Source organism: Triticum aestivum, chromosome 7A, assembly GCF_018294505.1.
Source record: "Triticum aestivum cultivar Chinese Spring chromosome 7A, IWGSC CS RefSeq v2.1, whole genome shotgun sequence".
Lineage (NCBI taxonomy): Eukaryota > Viridiplantae > Streptophyta > Magnoliopsida > Poales > Poaceae > Triticum > Triticum aestivum.
Window position 1 is genome coordinate 492,704,539 of NC_057812.1, and position 19,627 is coordinate 492,724,165.

Consider the following 19,627-nt stretch of genomic DNA (forward strand, 5'->3'; position numbering starts at 1 on the left):
TCGATATGTCGACAAGATGAGGCTCAAGGTGACACCTAGGGTCAAATCATCGATATATCGACAAGATGAGGCTCAAGGTGACCCCTAGGGTCAAATCATCGATATGTCGACAAGATGAGGCTCAAGGTGACACCTAGGGTCAAATCATCGATATATCAACAAGATGAGGCTCAAGGTAAACCCTAGGGTCAAATCATCTATATATCGACAAGATGAGGCTCAAGGTAAACCCTAGGGTCAAATCATTGATATGTCGACAAGATGAGGCTCAAGGTAAACCCTAGGGTCAAATCATCGATATATCGACAAGATGAGGCTCAAGGTAAACCCTAGGGTCAAATCATCGATATGTCGACAAGATGAGGCTCAAGGTAAACTCTAGGGTCAAATCATCGATATATTGACAAGATGAGGCTCAAGGTGACCCTGGGGTCAAATCATCGATATGTCGACAAGATGAGGCTCAAGGTAAACCCTAGGGCCAAATCATCGATATATCGACAAGATGAGGCTCAAGGTGACCCCTAGGGTCAAATCATCGATATGTCGGCAAGATGAGGATCAAGGTAAATCCTAGGGTCAAATCATCAATATATCGACAAGATGAGGCTCAAGGTGACCCCTAGGGTCAAATCATCGATATGTCGACAAGATGAGACTCAAGGTAAACCCTAGGGTCAAATCATCGATATATCGACAAGATGAGGCGCAAGGTAAACCCTAGGGGTCAAATCATCGATATGTCGACAAGATGAGGCTCAAGGTAAACCCTAGGGTCAAATTGTCGATATATCGACAAGATGAGGCTCAAGGTGACCCCTAGGGTCAAATCATCAATATGTCGACAAGATGAGGCTCAAGGTAAACCCTAGGGTCAAATCATCGATATATCGACAAGATGAGGCTCAAGGTGACCCCTAGGGTCAAATCATCGATATGTCGACAAGATGAGGCTCAAGGTAAACCCTAGGGTCAAATCATCGATATATCGACAAGATGAGGCTCAAGGTGACCCCTAGGGTCAAATCATCGATATGTTGACAAGATGAGGCTCAAGGTAAACCCTAGGGTCAAATCGTCGATATATCGACAAGATGAGGCTCAAGGTAAACCCTAGGGTCAAATCATCGATATGTCGACAGGATGAGGCTCAAGGTAAACCCTAGGGTCAAATCATCGATATATCGACAAGATGAGGCTCAAGGTAACCCCTAGGGTCAAATCATCGATATGTCGACAAGATGAGGCTCAAGGTGACACTATGGTTACCTTGTCCATATATCGATGAAATGACCCTCAAGGTTAATGCATGAATCTAGATGACAGAATTTACTAACTTGGCACATGACAATCAAAGTGCACTCACATTTATAAAGGTTCATCAAGGTTGGATCCAACACCTGATCTCACAAAATACATAGACAAAGGTTCAGAAATAGATACTAAAGTACTTAATAGATGATTATCATCTAGATTACAACACTGCTGGATCCAACACCATAGATCACAAATTCATCACTGAAGTACTTGGGTCACAAGTTCATACTAAAGTACTGGATAGAAGATTATCATCTAGAAACTGATAGATGATTATCATACTAGAAGGCACCCTACTCATCTAAGATGGCCTTCCCACCTTAAAGCTTCAACTTTATCTTTTCCTCAGACTTTTGAAGCTCAGAAATGTGATACTGCAGTTTAATCCTCTCTTCTGTGAGCCTCTCTTTCTCCTTCAAATGATTGAACTTCAAGTTCCTAATCACATTGGCTTGAGCACATTTAATCCTCTCTTCTGTGAGCCTCTCTTTCTCCTTCAAATGATTGAACTTCAAGTTCCTAATCACATTGGCTTGAGCACATGTCAGGTTCTTCAGAGTTTCATAGTTTAGCAGCATCTTCTTCTCCTCCTCCTCGGTCTTTGACAGCTCTGCCTTCAAGTTCCCCACTACAGTCTCAAGCTCAACAATCTTCACATCAACATATTCCTTCTGCTCCTTCTGATTGTTTAACTCCACACCCCTCTGCTGCTGGGCATCCAAGAGAGAATTCACATCAGCATACAAACTGTCATAGTTCTCCTGTAGTTTCTTCTTCTCCTCCTCTTTCTTTGACAACTCTGCCTTCAAGTTGCCAACTATAGTTTCAAGCTCAGCAATCTTCACTTCAAGATATTGCTTCTGCTCCTTGATTGGTTAACTCCACACCCCTCTCCTGCTGGGCATCCAAAAGAGCATTCACATCAACATACAAACTGTCATAGTTCTCCTGTAGTTTCTTCTTCTCTTCTGTCAGGTTGTGAATTGCAAAGGAACTCTAGATTGTCATTGGTCCTAGCTGACTTAGTCTCCTCATACATATCCCATAGCTTGGCCAATGCCTTCTCCATTGAATCTGGCCATTCAAAATCAATCCATTGAACTACTCCACAGTTTATGCCTTCATGTATTATAAACAATAAAAGAATAAATAATTGTCTAAGACTATCAAACCAACAGGTTCATGTATCTAATATGTGCACTGTTAAACAAACAAATTAACAAGTCACTGAGCACTCACAGGTTCCTTACCATACAGCAGACAAATTGACAATGCCCACTGATAAACAAGTAATTAAGCACTGGCCATAATAAACAATGACTACCATCCACTAATGAGAACACACTCCAACACAGTGGCTAAAGCAAATTAAACAAAGACAAAGCACTTAACCAAACTTAACAACTTGATAAACAAAGGAGTAAGCACTGACCACAATAAACAATGTGTGGTCAAAACAAGTTAAAAAAATCCACTAATGACAAGGCATGTCATAACAGGCTAAACAAAGACCAAGCTAAAAAAATCTTAAGAGCTTGATAAACAAAGCATTAAGCAAACAGCTTCCTTTACACAGGATGTGAATCATACCTTCTTAGCACATCCAAGAAACCTCCTACCCGTGTGCATCCCTTCAAATGCTACAAAGCATTCGACCGGCTCACCGTGTTCACACAAGACATTCACATCTGCGTCAGTACCATTGAAATTCGGATCGTGCATCGTAGCTGGAAGCTGCGGGAGCAAGCAAAGAGAAGGCTAGGTTCAGATCGAGCTCAATGAAAAAATCCCCAATTCACTAACCCTAACCCTAGCTCTAGGTATCTAACCAACTGACCTTGATGATGCCATCGCTGGAGATGTTCAGGACTGAATCCTCACTGGTCTCGTCGCTCCACGACACCATGGCACCGGGGAGCAGCAGAACGGCGGCCGGCAGTCTGGCGGCGCCGGGGAGGAAGAACAGAGTGAGGAGAGGGCGAGGCAGAGGCGAGAGCTGGATCGAACCTGTTTTTACCCACACGGCGGAGCAGTAGCGGCCGCCATGCCGTTAGACGGCGTGAGCTCGCGGCCGTGACGCCACGTCCCCAAAATCGGGCCCCACCTGTCATAATAATGTTTAAAATGCCTCAACAGAAGGTTTGGTGTTTTCTGCAAATGATTAGGCGTGAAATCAGTGTTTTCTGACACAAAAACATAGAAGAGTCTTTTCTGCAACCCTAGGCTTCAATGTGGTGGTTTTCTGCAATTCACTTGAAATAAACCTGTCAAGTTCACATAGTTCCTATATGTTGTCGCATGCTATCCCGCGACGGGTCCAGCGCCCACTCGTCATGTTTGCAGGCCTCACATGACGCTGCTGTCCTCTGTTTCAAAAAAAAACATGACGCTGCTGCCATACTTGGATCCGCCCGCTGGGGAGGTCCTGCGCACCATCGGACATGGAGCGTGCGGTCCTTGAGGCCCAGGATGCCGCATCGGTGCAGAACATATTTAGTGGACATTTCACTGCAGTCTGCAGCTATCCAGTAAGGCGGCAACAGAATAAAATTTTGCTATCTCCGCAAGAGACAGTCACCTCAAATTTTGAGCATCGCTATAGCAAGATCCATATACCATAACCAAACATTCAGCGCCTCTGTAGTAGCAGAAATGCTAGGTGTTTCAGCTCTTGGGGTAGTCAAAAACCATTCCATTTGCCACACCTTTCGCTCGCCCATGGCCAAAGAATTTTCTTACAATGGCCAGGGAAAATGACTGTTCCGAGTCCCTTCCCAGTAATCAAATTTCCGTCAATCACGACCTTTGATCGGTCAATAACCTGGCAAGTGAGCTGATTGACTATGGAAGGATGAGCAGTCACTGTTTTATCCTGAGTAACACAATTTCAACATCAATTTACTTCCATTTCAGTGAAGTATAAGATGCTACGAGTTTTTAGTCCGAAAAATCACCTGGAGTAAACCTTGCTTCTGCAATATCAATGGAGAGTAACAGATCCCACCATACATCCTGCTTGCTTGCCTCTGTTCCTTGAGTAGCTTCTTAAGAGTTGTACACCTGTGAAGACGCTCAGCTCCGGCAGGTCCCCCCTGGACAATATCAAGGAATAAAACATTGCAGAAAAAGAATATTGGACAAAAACAACCAAAACATATTAGCAGAGCAAGCAAGCAAAAGGACAGTGCAACATGCAAATGCACACACATGAACACCTGAATTATAGGTAGCTGGACACTTGCTACACCTTAAGACATAATTAAGAAGAATGAGACAAGAATGATGAACATATATATAACTTCATGTTGCAGAGGACACATATTTGTCATAGAAACGCGCAAGCATAACTATGAAAGATGTACATGTAAGTTTATTTCTTTACAAACTGTCTTGATCTCAACATTCTCATATATATACTATGAAAGATGCACATGTAAATTTATTTCTTTTCCATTTTTTCTTGAGCTGGACTTTTTCGTATTCTAGTAGCTATCTATGTCACAAATATTGTCAATGTTTGCAATATATATTGATGGTCAAACAAGGAAATATTTTACTAGCACAAACTCTAAATTAGCTTACATTATGAATAGGAAATAAAAACGTGAAATGCAAAACAGCTTACAGGAATAATGATTAGATCATATTTTGAATCAGAAGCATCCAATATGCATTTATCAGCAACAATCTTCATTCTTTGAGACCCGACAATATTTGTGGACTCGTCAACTGATGCCAACACCACATTTATATTTGCCCGTCTTAAAATATCCACCAACATTATGATCTCCATCTCCTCAGACCCATTTGCAATTGGAATGAGAACCTGTTTCAGAAGTCAAACCATCCGAGAATCAATGCCACGCAACTTGCACTCTGATTGCACCTTTCCTAACATTTTCCCCATCAATGCTCATAGCCGAAAGTAATGACTAGACAGATAGATGAACTTTATTTTTCACATGGACTAGCATGAATGTGTTTCGCATAGAAATATGGCATGGGGCGTTTTCACGTACAGTGACAGTGTATGAAGGGAAATCAACAGGTAGATAATAATTCATATAGAATGCTAGGGCATACACAACCAAACTGAGCTTTCTTAAATCAAGCATGCACCTTTAGGCAAGCATCGCTGAATATAACGATCAAAAGAAAGTGCAAGTATTCACACTGGTGTCGCCCAATCCCATTGTTTTTACGAGAAATGCTTTAGGCATCCATTTGTCAAGCAAGCCATGTTACCCTTTGTCAGAAAAATAAAAAAATCAGACTTGCATAAGCATATTATCCTATTTATTGTGACATAAATTTTACGTTAATGATGGTTCTACATGTAAAAAAACACATTATTTGAGCTAATAATTTAGCACAAATTATAATCAAACATGAACTGACCTGAGGTTTGTGATCAAAAGGCCACTCAACTCTGTTGACTTCTGTACTTCTTTCAAGACCGGCATCAATCTATGATATCCATGGGCAATTTACAACAACGGCAGAGTGGTCAGCAGGTGTTACGATGCAAGAAAGAAGTTGTACCTCATAAAGTTATAGCAAAAAAACATAATCTAGAAACTTGCTAGAATTCTTCCTTAAATTGTTTTTGCTAGCATAAGCAACTAAAGGATAAAATACACTTCTTAGAATAAAAACAACAATCAGAATTGCAGGTACACTAGTACACTACTCATAAAAGTTTAACAATACATGAACTAAATTTACAAGAAATAATCTAGTCGGCTAAAAGGCATGATACAAAACAAAGATGTGCAAAGTTTATTTTGACAAACCAAAGTACTGTGCACATCTTCAACAGCATGAGGCCCAAACAATTGCTCGACAAATGATAAAGCGAACTGAAATGCTGTCCCAGGACCACGACTAGTAGTGAGCTCTCCTGAAACCTGAACATTTGACTCGACAGCTCGGAATGTTGGAAGATCTCCTAAGAACGACGGGTGACAGGTGATCTTGCAAAAAAGGAATAAGGGTTCAATGTCAACTAAAGAAGGCCAGATCTTGATCGACTAAATCTAGTTATGTAGCAAAATGGCCACCTTTCTTCCCTTGTGAAGACCCCAGGGCATGAGAACAACAGCTGGTGCAGCACATATAGCACCATACAATCTTTTCTCTTCAGCTTGTCTAACCATAATTCTCTGAAGGATCTCGTTATCTCTCAACCGCACTGAACCAGGCATTCCTCCCTGAACACATCGCCCCAACAATCGAAGATTAGATTTTAGATACTGCCAGTTTGTAACACAGATAAAACAACACAGGTCAAGTGAGTGTCAACGAAGAGATGACATGTTGCAGTCAGCACGAAAAGGGAAAAATATGATGAAACAGTTTAGAAACATTGCAGTATCAAAGAGAAGTGTTGAGAAATATTTGAATGCTCTCCCAAAGAGAGGCTATAAGGGCAACTCCAATGGAAGGACGCATTTCGTCCATTCTTGTCCGTTTGAGTCCGCATGGGCAGAAATCACGGCCCAACGCATGGACGCAAATCCAATTCTTGTTCATCTGCTGTCCATGCAGACGCAAATCTGCCCCAAATTTGGACCGGTTTGCATCCACACGGACAGCACACACCACCCATCCACTCGGTATCAGCCCCGGGCTCACGCGCCAACCAACCAACAGCCAGAAGCAGGTCCTTTTTCCCTCACTCTGCCCCCCAGCCGCTCGACCGTCAAACCATAGCCACCACCGCCTGGCTTGCCGGCGCAAAATGCCATGAAAGTGGATCCCTGGGAGGGCCGGGAAGCACGACCATGAGGCCGGCTCCTCCTCGGGGCGGCGCCGCCGCGCGGCAACGTTCGTTGTGACGCCCCAGGGGCGGGAACGGGTCTACATGCCCGTCGAGCAGTTCCAACGGTACTAGGAGTGGGCCATCCGCATGCCATGGCCTGGCGTCCACCTACCAAACGGCTGGCATGTGGCATCTGATCCCGGAGAGAGTTCCAGTGCCAGCCGTTACAAAGCCCGGCCGCGCGCGCAAGGCCGAGATCCGCCGCCGCCGCCGACCTCAGCTCCCCGATGACCTCCGTCACGACCTGGCGTATGCTGTCGACTAGCCGTTCTGGACACCTGGTTCGTCGATGAGCACGACCTGCGTCACCGGTCTTTCTTCGCTGCTTGTGCGCGTGCTCCTAGTCCCCCGTCATCGTTGGCGGTTAAGGAGGAGGCGGCCGAGCAGGAGTAGGAGACCGACGAGGCCTACAGGAAGGCCCTCGAGGACTCCCAGCTCGACGAACTCACCTTGTGGCCTGGCTTGTCACTAGCGCTGGCCGAATCCGTCGGAGTACAGGTCACCGGCTCACCGCGCCCCCGCCCGCTCCCAAGTCAGAGGCGGAGCAAGAGGCGGGGCAGGAGCCAAGGCCACTGCTGGGGCAGTCGTGGTCGTGGACGTCCACGGTCCCGTGCACACCCAAGTGGGTGGACGTGGACCTGGAGGTCCGCAGCAGCAGGAGGCGGAGCAGGAGCAACAGGTGCAGCAGCAGCAGGAGGAGGAGGAGGCGCCCGCTGCGCCACCGCATGCGCCGGCGGCAGTACCGTGGCCTTATCCATGGTCGCCTCCGATCTTCATCGACCTCACCGACGAGGACAACGGCGACGGCTACTAGATCTTGGTTGAAGCTTATGTTCTTTAGTTTTAATTTAATGTACGACCGGACTTTTGCGGCAATGTATATATTTTTAATTCGAAAATCCGTCCAAAATCTAAAATACATCCCGGCGCGTCGGGCGCAAGTATGGGTCGGTGGACACGATCGGACATTGGTGTCCGCCTAGCCGGCCCAAACGGACAAAAGACGGACACATTGCGTGTCCGTTTGGGTCGCTGTGTTGGAGTTGCTCTAAATGCTCCATAAGTTTCTGCTGCTTAATGCAATAAGCTGTTCGGTTTGGGGAAGATCACTGGATAGGAGATAAGCCATTAGCGGTTCAGTTTGCTCGGTTGCACAATCTTGCCTTTAGTACGAATTGGACAGTAGTTGGAGTTTTCACTCAGGGTTTTTGGTTGTATCACATTTAGGAGAAACCTTTGGGAAAAGAAGATTGTTCTTTGGAGTTCTTTAAGTCAGTTATGTAGTACGGAGGTTTTGTTGGAGGAGGAGCATAGATGGCATTGGACTTTGGAGAAGAATGGCAAGTTTACAGTTCGTTCTCTTTAACTTACACTTAAAGCTGCTCAGGTTTCTTGGCCTTAAAAAAAATGTGGTTCAGTAAAATTCCTCCTAGGATCAAGGTTTTCCTTGGTCTGGCTTCTCGTAATAGCAAACTCAGTAAGGATTATCTGTTGCATAGGGGCAAGAAAAGGACTGATAACTGTATGTATTGTGGTAGATCTGAGTCGGTTAACCACCTTCTTTTCTACCATTCTCTAGCTAATTATTGTTGGAATATTTTTAATTGTTCTTTCCATACTAACATGTATCCTAGTAGCTTTGATGATCTTTTTTTTTTTTGAGATTGACGGGGGGGGCCAAAAACCCCACCGCTTGTTATATTCCCACTCGAAAGTGACTTGGCAGTCAGTACAGATACAAGTAAGTGCACAAAGGCACAAAAGGAAATAACAGGGGAGGGCTTCAAGAGGAAGCCCAAAACTAGAAGAAAGAAAAACAAAATGGAGGGGAAGGCTGGCAACAGAACCAGACCGAAACCCCTGGAGGCCGACATCTCAGGTAGCAAGCTCCGCTGAGCAGCTTGTTCCACCACTGACAATGAACCAGAACAAGGCCTAGGGAGAAAAAGACGGGCACCATAACAGCAACTCGCAATGGAACATCACTGGCACGAACGAAGGGCGTCGGATAGCCGAGTTCGTGCGGCGACACCGGTGTGCGCCGGCGAAGCCAAGAGACAACAAACCACCGAGACCGAAGGGCACGGCACCGGTGTACCGCCGCCGAGGTCGAAGAGCAGCGTGCCGCCGAGGCCACCCCAGGATGTCCACGCAAACGTCGTCCGGGCCACCATGAAGCACATCCCTGATAGAAAGGAGACACCGAAGTAGAAGCATATCGAGAAGCATCACTGGCGCGAACGAAGAGCGTCGAATAGCCGAGTTCGAGTGGCGGCACCGGTGTGCCGCCAGCGAAGCCGAGAAGGCAACACGCCACCGAGACCGAAGGGCGCAGTACCGGTGTACTGCCGCCGAGGTCGAAGGGCAGCGCGTCGTCGAGGCCACCCCAGGATGTCCAAGCAAGCTCCACTCGAGTCGCCAAGGACAATGGCCAGCCAGGGATCGAAGCCGAGGTGGAGAGGAAGCAGCAAGAGGCGAGTCCACCCGAAGCAGAAGAAATCCAAGAAGATGCCCCCAAGGAGGAAACGGCGTAGAGACGTCGACACCATCCGACACGGGGAACCCCGGGTCCGAGATTTCTCTCGGGATCTGAGTGCTTGGGGGGGAGGGAAACAATGCCAAACTCGACGCCTTCAAGAAGGAAAAATGGCGGCTGCAGCCGTCATCGTCGATGAAGTTTTCACCCGGCAGTGCCTCCTCCACCTCGCAACCGGAGCAAGTCGGCCAACCACCGCCGTAGCCCAACAATCTAGGCAGGCATGAGCTGCGAAGCGAGCTACGGAGGGCCAAAGAAGCAGCAACACGCCGGGGCGCCGCACCCAACAAGGAGAGGTTGAGGTGCACCGCGGCCAGCGCGAGGCCGCAACGAGAGAGCACGGGGAGCCGGCGGCGACGCGGGGGTGGCCGGGAGGAGGGGCGGCGGTCGGTGGCGGCTGGGGTTCCCCTCGAGTCGCCCGGTGTGGGCGACGCGAGGGTCGGGCTCCTCTCTGCAAGAGGAAAGTCCTTTTCCTCCACCGCACGGTTTATGGTCAGCAGCAACGCCGACCCCGTCGCCAGCCAAGCCGCCTCCTGACCCCCAGCCGCCAGATCCGGCCGGCTCGCCAGATCCGACCGCGTCCAAGCCAGGGGCCGTCCTCCAGGGGGAGCCCGCGTCCTCCCGCAGCATCTCACGGCAGCGACTCGCGCGGCCGCGCCGCCACGCTGCCACTAGCGCTCGCAAGCCGCACGGGCCGCGCCGCCCCTGCGCCCACAAGCCGCGCGGGCTATGCCCAGCACTCCACCGCGCAGCCGCGCGCACACGAGCAGCCCGATGGGCGCCCGGCCAGCCGCCTCCATCTCCCCGTCGCGGATGCGCACCGACCAGATCTGGGCCGCGCAGAGCTCCCCGACGCGACACGCCGCCGTCCTCCTCGTCGTGCTGCACCGGCAAGGGCTAGCGCCCCGCCGCCGCCTTCCTTGGGGCCGGCCCGGACTTTGCCGGTGGGCGCCCTCTGGCGGCGGCGCGGCTGGAGGGAGGAAGGGGGGAGAAGGTGGCGGCGCTAGGTTTTCTCCCCCCGTGTCGCCAGAGCGAGGCGACGCGGGGGTCTCCGGGTTTCCTCTCTACCTTGTTCTGAATTTCCTCCGCTTTGATGATCTTTATAGTTGGATTCGACAAGATACGACGAGGTTTTCTGTGGAGGGGGGGAGGATGATAACAGCGGCCATCGTTTGGTCGCGTGGACTAAGCCATGTCGCCCTCTTGAGCTAGGGGGGTCTCGGTATATTTAATCTTCAGTACCTGGGGTGTGCTCTCAGGATATGGCTCTGGTTACAAGAAAAACAGACCCCGTCTTCCCCACTCATGTTGCTCAATCTCTGCAAGCCTTCTTTTCTATAGTGGTGGTTTCTGAGGTCGGGGGAGCACACACTTTGTTCTGGACGGATACATGGGTTCATGGGCAATGAATTGCTGACCTCGCTCCACATATATTTGGTTTGGTGCCCAAGCGAAGGGCCAACAAGAGAACAGTCATGGAGGCCTTGACTGATCATACTTCGGTATAAGACATTCAAGGTGGTTTGACGGTTACTGTTATTGGAGAATATTTCGAGCTTTGGGATCTTCTATCAGACATTGTGCTGCAACCAGGATTCGAGGGCTCTCACACCTGAAAATCACGGCCTCTGGACAGTATTTGGCTAGGTCGTCCTATAGAGGTTTTTTCCAGGGAGCTAACCTTTTTGGACCTTGGGCTCGCATCTGGAGGACATGGGCACCTGGCAGATGTCATTTTTTCATGTGGCTAATGCAGCAAGTGTTGGACTGATCACCGTCTTGCATGACAGGGTTTACCCCACGCCACCAGTTGCCAACTTTGTGGTCAGGAGGATGAAACCATCCAGCACCTGCTGCTTACGGCCTTGTTCGGTAGTCAGGGGAGCAACCCCCTAGGGGATTCAATCCACCCAGGGGTTGGGTGATCCTCACGCTGTCACCCAATCCCTGTAGGGATTAAACTCCTAAATTCCCTGAACCCCTACCTCAACAAATCACATTCGGTTAACCCCTCCCAGCAGGCACATATCAATCAATCGAGTACTCAGGACGAGGAGAGGGGAGTCCGAGGAGGAGGAGATGAGCTTACTGGGTGGGATCCTGGATCACGGCGATATCGTCGCCGCGGCCGGCGAGTTCGCTTTGGTCGCGTCGCCTGCGAGAGTCCGTCTCTGGGTCACTCGGGGTTTCGTTCCACGGATGGGGAGACGATTATTTTTTCCCCGTCTGTTTTGCGAAGACTGGAGGGGTTTCGATTGGGGGATTGACCCACGCTGGACTTAAACGAACACGCATTAACGGACGGGCCGGGGTTACACCCCGGCGGGGGTAATCCTCGTCGATCCACGGGGGTTGGGCCGCAAACCTCGCGGGGGAGGGAGTAAACGAACAAGGCCTACATGTGTCTTTGCCAGACATTTCTGGTCCGGCTGGCTTCGATCGGTTGGTCCGCAGGTCCTTACCCAGCAGCTGGAGGACACCTTCTTTTGATGACTGGTGGACAAGGTAAAGTAAGGTTGTTGATGTTGAGGCTCAAAAAGGACTCAATTCCCTCGTTAACCTGGAGGCGTGGATCATTTGGAAGCAATGGAACCACTGCGTTTTTTATGGTTTTCTTCCCAACTTAGTTGGAGCGCTCTTTTTTGCGGGTAGCTGGAGTGCTTTTGCTTGCTAAGGAAGACAATGTTTCTTTGGGGTTTAGCCAGGGTCCATGGTATTTCTTACCTCGTGGCCAGTGCGCCAGGAGGGTCCTAGTGGCTGGCCGAGGTCGGTGTTTGTTTTAGGCTGGTCATAGTGGGGAGTAACTTAGAGTAGTAACATGCATACGTTACTACTCTATGTTACTATCCTTATAGTGGGAAGTGTCACATGTGTAGTAACATACACATATTCATTTATTGTCTTGTAGACTCATTTTGCATTGGAAAGCGCTATGTGATGGTAACATATTAGGTTACTCTATTTGTCTCTCTCCTTATTAACTACTTGCCACGTCAACATTTTTGCTTATGTGGCATCTATGTTACTACCTATGTTACTCCCACTATGACCAGCCTTAAGAAAAGCGCATATGTAACCTAAGGTCTGTAGGTGGGTGGCTATCTTGTAAGGGTTCTTACCCCTTCTTTTTCTTCTTAATATAATGATAGTATGATGCACAGCCCTCCTGTGTATTCGAAGAAAAAAAAACTTTGTAGTTGGATAATGTCCTATTACGGACCGTCAGGTTATTGCTTCTAAGATTTCGGCTTTAGTTTGGTCTTTATGGAAATGTACGAACAGTGCAAGTTCCAATAGTATTACTCCCACTGATCCAACCACAGTTATTTTGATGATGGCTAACCTATTGTCGGATTGGGCTGTTCTTCAGAAGCGAATTCTTCAAAATAAACAATGGCGAGGAGATCGGCTGGTACCGCACACGACAACTGTGGTCTTTAATACAAGTCCAGGAGGGGGGGAGGGGGGGGGGGTAGAGACCTACAGTGCTGCACATTGGTAATGTCTAAAATTGTTGGTGACGTTTCACTGAAGCTTGAAAAGCTGGAGCAGATTTTTTTTGTAACAAAAATTTGGTGGGTTGTCAGAAAGAGTCGCCGCGTTGACTTGGCTGTAAGATGTTGAGGCTGTCCTGCTCGTTATGTTGGGAGTTCTAAGATTCTGGTTTTTTAGGCTGGCTGGGGCCAATTAGTTTTTTTTTTCGAAAAGGGGATCTCCCCGGCCTCTGCATCAGAACGATGCATACAGCCATCTTATTAACCAAAAAAAGGCAGAAGTGCCAACAAGATTCCACAGTCTCCAGCTAAACAAAAAGGAAAAAGAAAAATGCAGCTCACACAGAGCTACAGACGGCTAGATATACAAACTAGCCCAAAAAAGATGCCACAACCGGCTGGCTAACAATAGATAGGGAAACTAATTGCCTATCCTATTACATGACCGCCATCCAAACCGGTTGAAGATATCCCGATCGACCATCTCCCAACGGATAGATCCAGTAACCAAATGCTCCCTGGCTTTCATCGGAGTGAGTAGCGACCACGAACGGATCAGTGCCGTAGCTCGGAAAATAACCTGCAAAAAATGAATCCGTGATGTTCTGTTAAAAACCAAATCATTTCTGCAATTCCAGATAGTCCATAACAAAGCGCAAACTCCAACCCGAATATGTCTTGCGAGAACAGGCTCAACCCCATTAAGCCATGTCCCAAATAAAGCATTGACAGAAGTCGGTGGAGTAAGATTAAAAGCAATATGGATCGTCCGCCAAAGAACTCTAGCCAATGGGCAATCAAAGAATAAATGCTTAATCGTCTCATCCCGATCACAGAAACTACACCTAGTAGGTCCTGTCCAATTGCGTTTAATCAAGTTGTCCTTTGTTAAAATAACTTGTTTATGGACAAACCACATAAACACTTTTATTTTTAAAGGCACCTTGACAGCCCAAACAAACTTGGAAGTTGGAATAGCAGTCAAATTAATCACATCAATATACATTGATTTAATTGTAAATACTCCAGAACTAGTCAACTTCCAGCGCAATATATCGGGTTGGTGAGGAAGTTGAACCTCCATCAGTCTCCTAACTAGATGAAGCCATTCTTCCCAACGATTGCCCGCTAGCGACCGTCGAAACTGAATATTAAGGGGGGTAGATTGGAATACCGTTGCCACGAACACCTCACGTCGTTGAGCAATCCGATATAAAGATGGATATTGAATGGCTAAAGGTGATTCACCAAGCCAAGTATCCTCCCAGAAACGGGTACTTGTACCGTTTCCAATAACAAATCTCGTCCTATTGAACATAGATTGTTTGACTTTCATTAGTCCTTTCCAGAAAGGCGAGTCAGTCGGCCTGACTGCGACCTGGGACAATGTTTTCGTTTGGAGGTACTTGTTGCGGAGGATTTGCGCCCACATGGCCTCAGTCCCGGAGGACAGCTTCCACAACCACTTACTAAGAAGACATCTGTTCTTGACCGATAGAAGTCTAGTCGTTTCCTAACACCAACTGGGACCTCAAAGAAAGATAAGAGAAACATAGGCATACTCGTGAGCACCGAATTAATCAATATCAACCGGCCTCCGTATGACATGAGCTTACCCTTCCAACAACTCAGTTTTTTCTAAAATCGATCCTCGATGCACTTCCATTCTCTGTTTGTTAGCCTATGATGGTGAATCGGGATACCAAGGTACGAGAGGGGTAAACTCCCCAACTCGCACCCAAACAACTGCCTATAAGACTCCTGGTCGTCTTTGGCTCTACCAAAGCAGAACAATTCGCTCTTATGGAAGTTAATCTTTAACCCGGTCAATTGTTCAAACAGACATAACACAAGCTTCATATTTCTCGCCTTGGCCAAATCATGCTCCATAAAGATGATTGTATCATCGGCGTACTGAAGGATGGAAACACCTCCCTCCACAAGATGAGGAACCAACCCACCCACTTGACCATTTTCCTTAGCCCGGCCTATCAAAATTGCTAACATATCCACCACAATGTTAAACAGGATAGGGGACATCGGATCTCCTTGTCTTAGGCCTTTATGTGTCTGGAAATAATGACTTATGTCGTCATTCATTTTAATTCCCACACTCCCTTTTTGCGTAAATGATTCGACCTGTCGGTGCCAGGCTTCATCAAAACCTTTCATACGCAATGCCTGTTGGAGGAATGGCCACTTAACCTTATCGACGCTTTTTCGAAATCCACCTTAAAAATTACTCCATCTAATTTTTTGGAATGGATTTCATGGAGCGTTTCATGAAGGACAACCACCCCTTCAAGGATGTTCCTGTCCGGCATGAAAGCAGTTTGGGATTGCTGCACCACAGATTGCGCAATCTGTGTGAGCCTATTAGTTCTGACCTTGGTGAAGATTTTGAAACTAACATTGAGGAGGCAGATCGGCCTGAACTGCTCAATCCTCACAGCATCCATTTTCTTCGGAAGCAATGTGATAGTTTCAAAATTCAAGTGAAATAATTGAAGCTGTCCAGAGAATAGATCATGAAACATAGGTAGTAAATCCCCCTTAATAATGTACCAGCACTTTTTATAGAACTCAGCCGGGAACCCATCCGGACCAGGAGCCTTATTGTTTTTCATTTGTGTAATAGCATCGAACACCTCCTTTTCTGAGAACGGGGCAACCAGGATATCATTATCAGCAGCAGTCAATTGAGGCACGTCCTCAACCCTGGACTCATCGAGGGACACACAATTAGCCTCCGGCGATCCAAATAGCTGTCTATAGTATTCGGTAATATAGGTTTTGAGATTATCCTGCCCTAAAATAGTACCCTCATCCTGCTCTAGCTGAAAGATCCGCTTCTTTCTATGTTACCATTAGCAATGAGGTGGAAAAATTGAGTATTCGCGTCCCCTTGGACTAGTAGTGGCAAAAATGGTGTTGCATCAGGCCAAAATTTCAGGATACCAGCACAGCGATGTTGGTGCCAACAAAACTGTCTATCTCCTGTTTTGTCGTTTTTCAGCAATGCAAATAAGAAGCTCTTGCTCCTTTTATAAACATAACGAAAATAATAATAATAATAATAATAATAATAATAATAATAATAATAATAATAATAATAATAATAATAATAATAAGAGAGGTGGGTTACCGGGAGAGCCACAAGGTCGAACTCCTGGTCGGCACATGCTGCAATGGACTTGTCTGCGATGATGCGCGTCCCATAGGAAGCCTCAACCTCGAGGCCGTCCTCCACAGAGGCCAGTGTTACGTCAGCGCCCGCTCGCCTGAGGACACCGGCTAGGATGACTGCCTCCATTTCTTCCATGCCTATGGCAATGGGCACAAGAACCTTCACAGTAAAAAACAGAAAGTCAGGTTCTTGACGCTGTCAGAGAGAAAGGTAACAAGTGGAGACTAGACCTTCTTGGGAGATGGCGGCAACGAGACTGCCGTTGAGGTGGTGGAAGGAGAAGGAGCCGCTTGCGCGATGGAGCGGAATGGCGGTGTCCGCCGGTGAGGCAGGGCATAATGGGTTGGTGCATGTGGCGGTAGCCAAATCGCCATGGCAGTAAGGGAAGTCGGGGCGAGAATAGGCTTAGACGCTGAGAGCATTAGAATTTGGAGTTTGGAGATGAACAAAATGCAGCCAATAAATATGCAGCCTTTCCGCCGTAAAGCACACGCAAACTGATGTAAGCTACGGCACCCTCGCGGACATGCCCTCCTTCTGACTGCAAAATGGAGAGGAAGTGCAGATTTAGCTAGACTTTTAGATACACAAACTGCAACATGATATCTTCCAGTTCAGATTTGATAAAGTATGAGGTGTTGTAGATAGATCATAGATACTATGAGTGAGAGAGAGAGAGAGAGAGAGAGAGAGAGAGAGAGCACACTCTCCAGTTCAGATTTGATAACTAAAGTATGAAGAAGAAGCTAATTCTATTTGCAGGAAGCAATAACAAGTGATATTCCCCTTAGATAACTCATAACTCTAGGTTTGCTTACCTTTCTCTCATAAGTCATATCTCTAGGCATGGTCAATTAATCCATGTTGTATAAACAATAGCTTTACTTACCTTCCTCTCGCTGCAGTTTCAGAGAGCACTCCACCACAGGGACGGTTCACAGCCCTGTGGTTCCTAGACAACCTTGCTCTTTTGTATTCAGTAGGCCTGAAGTGGGGAATCTGGAAATGGAAGTGATCACTTACCACATATAAATAAAAAGGTAAAATTCCCAGCATGAAAATATTGTCTCAACTTAAACAAGCATGAGAGGCTTCTATGAAGCAACACAGTTCATTCAAAAAAGCCAAATGAGCAAATGGATCTGTTAAATTCATTAAGGGGCCAAATGAGTAATACATTCAGAAGCCAAGTATTTTGGAAGTGCAGGGCTACTTAGGACAATAGAAAACAAAAAATTGGGTGTGACAACTTGGTATGGTGATCACGTAAATGATTTTTGACTACCAAGATAATGGAATGAAGGTTTCTAAATTCTTACAATCCGAGGAGCACATACAAACAATCAGATTGATACAGATGCGTGAGATCAATATCAGCAAAGCAAACTCTCCTCAAGAGGATAATTAGCATGCATTCAACGCATGTCAGCAATTAAGTGTTTCAACATACATTAATGACATAATAGTTTTTAGAGTCTAAAGACACTACTAGAAACAAATACTAGCAATGATCAAACCATAAAATAAATACTATGGTTGAGCTACTGTGGAAATGCAGCATCGCTATCCTGAACAACCTGCTGACCATGTACTGATGTACATCATCAAACCAACTGTCGGACAACAATTCTGGACTTCATACTCATGCACTACGAGTAAATGCAATCCCAGATCGGAGACCCACCGGAGATGGGGGGTGGACGAAGCCGGACATTGACTTCGCCTTCGCTGGCACCGGCGGAGGCATCCGGAGACGGGGCCGAACAAGGTTCCCTGGCTTGGAGGCGTCGAGTCATCGCCCTTGCGCTTGGAGGCTAGGGTTTCAACCCGGCTCCATGGCAGGTCTTTGAGGCTGGAGGTCTCCTCCAGTTTGGTTGCGCCAACGCCGTCCACTCCGTCCCTGCCGCCCACCGCTTCTGTCCCCTCGAAGCGGGCAGAGGAGAAGTTTGGGCGTAGTTTTAAAAACCTGACCGGTGATCAAACCGGTTAGGCCTTTGGTTCAGGTTTTCACCGGTTCACCGGTTCAATGTCTGGTTTTTAAGCCATAAAATAATATATACTCCCTCCATCCCATAATATAAGAGCGTTTTTTACACTAATATACCCATAATATAAGAGCGTTTTTTACACTAATTAGAGGGAGTATTTAGCAATAAATCTAAATACTGCAGTCAATAGATAGAAACATGTAGAAAGACATCGCAGAGTAATCAGTATTTGCATCTCAACGAATAATATGGCACATATGTACAAAAGAATACACCATACTGCCAAAATACCAAGCACCAACCAACAGTAGCAGCAAGTGACAGTTTGACAAACAAAACTACGCGCCTATGCCTGCGTCCAGCATACAAGCACAGAAATATGGCTCACGTACAGCCAAGTAGCCAGCAAGCACGAAGGCATCGATGCAAAAATATTTCAGTACCAAATTAGCAAAATAACCTTATACAGTCATACTTCGGCGACTAGTAATGGAGGAAGTGAACAGACAGGATATCCATATCCACAGAGCTGTACAGGACAGCAAAAGCATCATAGTTCATAGGTGGAGGCATGAGAAAAATGGGGACCGACAACGCACAACGGCGGCTACCTCTGGAGTCTTGGACTCGGCCAATAGCGGCGTCGCCAAGCCCTGAAATCGGGCGACGTCGGCGCGTCCCCCGGAAACCTCGGACTGGAGTGGTGGGGGGCGGCGTCCCCTGACCTAGAGCTGGAGCCTCGATTCAGCCGTCGAGCGGTGGCGGCGTGGACTAGCTGCAGCGGTGGCGGCTTCGTGCTCGGGCGCGGTGCGGCCAGCAAGCACAGCCGGCGCCGCGGGCCGGTGGGCGGGGGTGGCGGGATGGCGGAGAGGGGATAAGAGCGGGAGCTGGACAGAGAGTCGGGGCAGGACTTACCGAGTTTGGGCCTAGCATATCTCAGGCCGGGCCAAAAAAAGCCCGGTGCTGAAAACCCAGGCCCAAGCCCGGCCTGGCGCGACCACCGGGCCTACTAAATCGGGCCCGAGCCCAGAAAAGCCTGACATGGCCCGTTCGGCCCGGCCCGACCATGGCTAAAAATCCATTTTTCACAGTTCTGAGTCTGGACCGATCTGCCCATCAAGCTTGATTTTCAGGCCCGAGCCCCGCCCAATGGCGTGTTCGGGCTCAGCCCGACCCAGGATTTTCGGGTCGGGTCGGGTCGGGTCAGGCCGTCCGGGCCGGGCTGCCCATGGCCAGGTCTATGCGGGGAAGACTTGCACGCATTCAAGCCCAAAAAATTATATT

The 19,627-nt window shown here is 47.6% G+C and overlaps 1 pseudogene; it reads right to left on the reverse strand.

The window, feature by feature from the left end:
* Nucleotides 1–3,765: 3,765 nt before the first annotated feature.
* Nucleotides 3,766–19,234, reverse strand: LOC123147755 (protein DJ-1 homolog C-like; annotated as a pseudogene).
* Nucleotides 19,235–19,627: the final 393 nt, after the last annotated feature.